The sequence below is a fragment of the Musca domestica genome, unplaced genomic scaffold (genome assembly GCF_030504385.1).
Source record: "Musca domestica strain aabys unplaced genomic scaffold, Musca_domestica.polishedcontigs.V.1.1 10, whole genome shotgun sequence".
In the NCBI taxonomy this organism is placed as follows: Eukaryota; Metazoa; Arthropoda; class Insecta; order Diptera; family Muscidae; genus Musca; species Musca domestica.
In genome coordinates, this window is record NW_026712115.1 from 6,084,980 (window position 1) to 6,092,028 (window position 7,049).

Below are 7,049 nucleotides of genomic sequence, written 5' to 3' on the forward strand. Positions count from 1 at the left end.
CTCAACGGCAGCAGAAGCAACAGCAGCAGCAGCTTTAAACCAAATTGTACTTGATTGAGTTGCCAACCGATATGTTTGCTAAACATGACAATGTGCCACATATGGAGGATATGACAAAGGCAATTAGCTTTCCCATTAGTTATGGGGTCACTGGGGCATTTTCTGTGGCATTTATACCCACTGATGATTTTTTTTTGTAATTCGAACGGGTTTAGATTTGTGTTAACTGTTTTCATATTGAATATTACGTTTGTTCGGGGTCGTTGAGGATAATTTTAAATATGGTTTATGCACTAGAAAAAAGACTTAATGGTGTTAACAGGTAAATACTTTTCCGAAGGATGTGTTTCTGGCCAATATATAACCAAATGGATTTCCATCGCTCTGCAAAATCAATCCGTTGGAATGCGTTGTGTAAGGCTCTTAGAGAACAGTACCAAGACTCAAGGACGGATATAGACATACGTGAGCTGATCAGGGAAAAAAAACAGTACCCAAACAAACCGGTCGATAGTTTTATGTATCCATAATAACAGATCGACTACAATCCCCACTTTCAAGTAAAACGCTCATGGTGATTCGCTACTTGTAGACGTAGGGAATTCTTTAAACATGATATGCGACGGCGGCGTGGATTTTCGGTCATCAAGTCAGTAAAAATGGATGAAAGGGCCCCCGAACATGATGGAAGTAGAAGTTGAAGATCACTAGAGCTTAATATCTGAGCAAGTTTCAGCAATAAGTTTAGTATACTGGATTCCTTGCAGAATGTGGCCACAGGTACCAGCAATGCGGTTCGGGCTGCTGACACTTACACACCTAATTTGGATAGATGTAATTCTATAAACTAATGCACCGAGGAGTGCAGTAGTTTCCACAGGTCTCTAGATGTGGAATAAATATTACTCAGCTTTCGTCAACTAATTTTAATCCAATTGTACATAATGCTCTACCAACCCAGTCAGAGCCCCATAAGAACCCCAACGTGACAGATTTTTTCATGAAGACCCTAAAAAAGTATCTAGATCTTCTACACGAATGAAGTCTTTCTTGACTAATGTTAAAAATTTCAAAAAGAAGTTAGTATGTTTCATATTAGATAATCCTTCCAACATAAAGCCACATGAGAAGTAGTTTTGATTGGAGATACCACGTTAGGACTTCTTGATACGGGTGGTTCGCTTAGATGCATAGGGAGCAATGCTGCCCAAAAATTCCTGGCTCCCCTACAAGAAATTGAAATTCACTGCCAGAACTGCAGATGGTAAGGGACAGAAGGTGGTTGGCTTTGTTGACACAATGTTGGACCGAAATCTTTTTCTCTGCATTGATTTTTGGAAAATGTTTGATATCCTGCCATCGAGGTTTGTATGCAACAATCATAAATCATTTCATCAAGTCTCTGAGCTTTTAGAGCAAATACCCCTTTCCGAAATTCGAAACAGCGTCTTGATCACGTTTTATGTTTATTTCATTCTTACTCTAAGGAGGGGTTTGGACGAACAGACATCCTATGTCATAGCATCGATACAGTGAGAGCTAAACCGTTCTTTGCATTACTTCAAGCTCATGCCAATTAGGTTGTGCAAGGCCCTGCAGAACATGTCCCTCCTTATGGACAAACTGATGCCTCCGGACCTTAGGGCGAAAGCGTTCTTCTGGCTTTACGATCTTCTGATAATATCGGAATCTTTCAAATGCATCTCAGACGAGTTGCCCGTAAGATTCGTGAATCCGATCTATCGATCAATTGAGAAATGAGACGCTTTTGTGTTCTGGAAATGTGATATTTAGCACACATTGTGGGAAACGTAGTAATCCGTACCGACCCGGAAATAAACGAATTTCCTCCTCCTTATTTCATAAAGCAGATCTGCAGATTCTTAAGAATGATCGGTTGGTACCGCAAGTTTATTAAAAACTGTGCGTCTATTACCGCACCTATTTTCAATTTGTTGCAAAATAAGGAAGAAATTTGTAAGACCGAAGAAGCCCAACACGTTTTCCAAAGTCACATTTGAGTTCATTCCCTGTCCTGCACATTCCTATTTTTTCACCGCCATTCTACATACACTATGATGCTAGCAGGACAGGAATAGGAAGTGTATTGGTACAGATGAATGCAGAGGGTGAAGACATTCCTATCGCCATTATGTCGAGGAAAGTCTGTCTTCGCACCGCGGTATTAATAAAACATTGGCCAGAATTCGAAGGTATCACTACTGGCCTAACTTGGAAGTCTACGTGAGAACTATGTTAATAGTTGTGAAGTGTGTAAGTTCACCAAGCATATAATACGAATACGGTTCTAAGACCCCCATAGGTAAGACTTCGAAGAGTTTTAGGTTTTTTCAGAAGCTATATGTTGTTATCCTGAGGCCGTATCCAAAATCGAAATCAGGCCATATTAGTATATTAATCGTCCATGACAATTAATCGAAGTTTCCCCTTTTGAAGCCTGTAAAGAAATTCACAACCGCAGTAGTGGTGAGCTTTATAGAAAGCAATCCATTCCATACAATGGTGATCCCCAAATTATCGTTTCTGATAATGGGTCACAGTTCTGATCTAATGTTTTAACCAGTTGCTTTAGGGTTAAGGGGTACAACATGTTCATACTACTCAGAAAGCGTGAAGAGATCAGTGTTGTCCGCCATAAAACCGTAAGTACATCCCAATCAAAAAAAAAAAAAAAAAAAAATTGTGCTAGTTCTTATAAAAATAAACTGTGGCTAATTTCAATCAAACAAATATTCACTTTTTGTTATGATCGAAAATGATCATCACTAACGCCACCTAAAAATGAAGAATGTTGGCTATCATTTGAGCATCTATCATTGTTTTGGGATCTATACGTTCTTTATTGCTTATATTCTACACACGAAGTTACAAATTACCAAGTTTGGGATACGTTTTTGAAAAGGTTGAAATGAGCGTGAGGTGCCAGATATACTCGACCAGAGTATTCCATTTTCACACTACATGTAATACTAATAAAAATAGTGGGATGTGAAAAAATTTAAGAAAATCGAACAATTATTTCCAATGTTATGAGAACAATTGTTTATCAAAATTTTGACATTTCTTGGGGAAGGTATGAGAAGGACTGAGTCGATATATATCATAATTACATTGGATTTATGGTTGATAGAAACATCGAGATAAACGAAGTTTGATGAAAATCCCTTGTGTCGCATTTTATAAGAGTTATTAGTATTCAAAATGTTTACCACTTGCGGGGTAGGAGCCATAAGCTAAAGTAGGCCGATGAATTCCATATTCACATCAGATCTCTGGTTGAGCAAAATGTTAAGACATTATGAGAGACTTATTGAAAATTGTAACCCTTTGTAGACAACGTATCGGAAGGAGTGGACCGATATAACCCATCGCCACACCAGATTATTGTGTATTTAGAAATATTGGAATGTATGAAGTTTGAGGGACGAGTAATAGAATGGGTGATTCAATGAATTTTGTTTTCACACCAAACCATGTGTTGGTAAAAATGTTGGAAAGAGAGAATTTTGGAAAGAATCGGAAGTAGAATCGTCCGATATTGCCTATTATCGCACCTGTCCTGGCACCAATAAAAATATTAAGACTTGCACAGTTGGCTTTTAAATTTTTCATTCCGTTTGTAACATCCCTACATATTCGTCGCTGATCACAAAAACTATACATATTCATGATCAGCATAAAATTCTAAGTCGATTTTACGATGTCCATTTGACTGCCTTTCCGTCTGTTGAAATCACGATACAGTCCACATTTGCTTAGGTAGAGCTTTAAAATTTGGCACAATAGTTTGTATTGTGTCTGCTAACAGCACCTCTCGATACTCGCTATTCTCAGGTTTTTAGCCACATTATCCAATTCTTTGTCTTAAAATTGGCATTTGTAGTTCGTATTTGCTTCTCACTCCTTGGGAGATAATTGCTTTTTGGTCCACGTTTTTTATAGCGTTCATATAAAGGTACCTCCCGGTATTTTATATGGTATTTGTAGTTTATAATAAGTTCTGCAACCGGTGTCAGAACTTTGCCCATATTGGTCAATGGTTTCCATATAACATATACCCACCAATATTAAATATTTTGATGATACCAGCCACAATTTCCACGTTATAATAGATAACAATTCTTATAGTTTCGGTATGGGCCTTATATAACGGCTTACCCACTATATCGTTCTTAAAGAACTGTAGCTGCATTCTCCAACCGATCTCACTGGTTTTTGTAGTTAAAAGTGGAACACGTATTTTTTATTCTAGCTAAAAGGGTTTCAGATCTGAAGAAACTTTATCACTAATTGTAGTGCTGTAGGTTATGAACTGGTCGATCGACTATAGCCTTTGCATACTTGTTTTCTTTACCTAGAGGTGGTGTCCTGAAATGGATTTTGTCCAAAGAAACTTAGGGTCTAAAACCATTATTTCTATGTTTTAGATTAATTACTCGTTTTAGGATATATATAAAAGAGCGTGACTCGACTTCGAAGCCGGGGGTTAGACACACTTGTAAACTGGATTGTCTAAAAGTTGAAATAAGTTGAACGACTACGCAAAACGATGTTAAATGGCGATCTTTCATGTCTAAAATTGGCATCTAGCTTTGAACTCCAAGACCTACATCGTGATTTAGCTGGAAGATGCGAACATTTTTAAACAAACAAAAATGACCGACAAAGCGTTATGGGGCTCATTTTAAAACATTGGGACTGCAATCAGTGAAATACCGAATATAAAGGGTTTAAAAATAGTAGAGCGAATTTTATTCTTCCTAAGCTTTCAAGATACCTTAAACCGCTTTTGCAGGTCATGATATGATCCATAAGGGTACAACCCGATTTCGACAACATTAAGCATTTTAACCTTAATTTTCATACTACTTTAGCAAATGTTGGTAATTTAAGAAGAAATCATGCTTGCAAAAATGATCACTTCTTGGTATAACAATCATATGATATAAGCTATTTTCGGGGTCTTGCCCACTTTTTTATTTCTTTTTTTTTGTGTTTGGCCCTTATTTGGCACTTTTGTTTCTAGGGGGTAGAAAATTTCTTTTCATTAAATTTTCAATTTTCGGAGCACGGTCCATCTTGGTCTTGACCACATTTATCAAGTGATTTGGCTAAAAAATTGTATTAAGGCTACTCTGGAGTAGAGAACCAGAACTAGGCATTAATTTAAGTAAAGTTCCCAAATTAGTGTACCCCCAAGTCCACTTTCCAAACCAATATGTGGTCAGAAAAGATAATTTTGTGTTCTATTGAGTTGTAACCTCCAAGAGAATATTGGTTGGAAACGTAGGTTTGGGATGTACGTCTATATGAAATAAACTCCAAAATGTCAAACTGGGGACATATTCAGTCGGAAATTTTGGCAGAAACCTTAAAAAAAGAAGAATATTAATTTGTTTGATCATCATTGAATTATATTATGATGAAAAATATGGACTTTATGAGGTCTGCAAAGCACAATTTAAATGAAAACAAGTAAAAAAAATTAAGTTCGGTCGGGTCAAACTTTTAATACCCTCCACCTTAGGGTAAAGAAAACATTAGAAGAAATGTAGAAAAAATATTAAAATGCCGAATATCGGGAAGTACCGTTATATGGGGGCTATACCAAATCGTGGACTTATACATGCAATGTTTCGCCAAAGGAGCTAGAACTCATTATGACCTACAACCACCAATTTTCAGAGAAATTCGTGAAAAAATGTGTCAAAAATCATCAAAATACCGAATATTAGGAGGTACCGTTATATGGGGACTATACCAGAACGTGGACCGATATATCTCATTTTCAATACCAACCATCCTATTTTCCTATCCAATTTTCAAAAAAATATGTGAAAAAATGTGGCATAAATAATCAAAATACCGAATATCGGGAGGTACCGTTATATGGGGACTATACCAGAACGTGGACAGACAGACGGACATCGTTAAATCGACTTAGAATTTTATGCTGATTATGAAAATATATACTTTATGGTGTCTACGATGAATATTTAAGGTTGTTACAAACGGAAAGACAAAGTTAATATACCCTCCTTTAAAAGGTGGAGGGTATAAAAAAAAATCATCTTTCGGCAATGAATGCAAAAGATTTCTCTATTCTGAAATCATTCTGCCCCTAATTATGAATTGGACAAAACTAAATACCACGCAGCACGTTATTCTAAACGTGAAAATACAAATTTCAAATTACAGCTCATTTTAATGGAAAATATTGCTAAGCTCTTAGCAATACCAAAAATTGATATAGGTTTTTATACCCTCCACCATACTATACCGTTTGTAACTCCTCATGTTACACCCATTCTAAGTCGATTTAGCGATGTCCGTCTGTCCGGCTGTGTGTCTGTTGTAATCACACTATCTTTCGAACGAATTGAGATAGAAGTTCGTAAATAGGCCGTGTAGGTCCACGTTTTCATATTGCCCCCATATAACTTTAGCGACATTATTCACCGGAATTGTTTAAAATTTAGCATTTGAAGTTCAAAATGGATACTACAGCCTGAGACAAAAAATTGTCTGTGCAAGTCCACGTCTTTGTATAGCCCCCATATAACGGTATCTCCCTATATTCGGTATATTGCTTTTAGCGTCATTATTCACCGTAGTAGTTTCAAATTGCGTATTTAGAGTTCGTAATAAGAACTACAGTCTGTGACAGAAAATTGCCTATGCAGGTCCAGGTCTACTTATAGGCCCCATATATCAGTACATCCTTATATTCGTATTTTGACGATTTTAGGTACAATTCTCACCGAGATTGTTTGAGATGTCGTATTTTAAGTTCGTAATGGAAATTACAGCCTGTGACAGAAAATTGTGCAGGTCCAGGTCTTCGTATAGCTTCTATATAACGGTACCTCTTTATGTACTGTAATTTGATGATTTTGGCTACATTATTAACCGTTTATTTCAAGTTTTGAATTTGAATATGGTAATGGCTTGTGACAAACAGTGACTATGTAGGTGCACATCGTACAGGCCCTAATATAACGGCTATATTCGATATTTTTAAAATGTAC